Source organism: Tupaia chinensis, unplaced genomic scaffold (genome assembly GCF_000334495.1).
Source record: "Tupaia chinensis unplaced genomic scaffold, TupChi_1.0 Scaffold144949_1, whole genome shotgun sequence".
Taxonomy (NCBI): domain Eukaryota; kingdom Metazoa; phylum Chordata; class Mammalia; order Scandentia; family Tupaiidae; genus Tupaia; species Tupaia belangeri.
Genome location: NW_006204809.1, coordinates 8,079 through 8,493, shown reverse-complemented (window position 1 = coordinate 8,493; position 415 = coordinate 8,079).

Below are 415 nucleotides of genomic sequence, written 5' to 3'. Positions count from 1 at the left end.
AGAGATAACACCCTGGGGGTGATGGCCATGCTGAAACCCCTTCTCCTCCATTCTCCTCTGAAAACTTTGGGGATGTATGCACATGCACCCAGTGTGAATTTAAAGTTGTGGGTCTAGGACTTGATCTGTGGTCTATCATTGTAGGAGTCCATTGCCTTAACCATTATGCCATCTGCTGCACCCCAGCTGTGTTTTTTTAAATTATTTTTTTTCCTTTTTTCAGAGGTTCTTACCTTAGGGTGTGTGTACTCCAGTGAGAGTGAGAGAAAGACAGAGTGTCGCTTCAAACGACGACGCTGACAAGGTCTTCTCCAGAACGCTTTATTACCCCAGGCTTCTTACAATCTTCTTCTTCCTCCTTCCTCCATTCTCCCCAGCCTTCTCCCTCCCTCCTTCTTTCTCCGCAGCCTTCCTT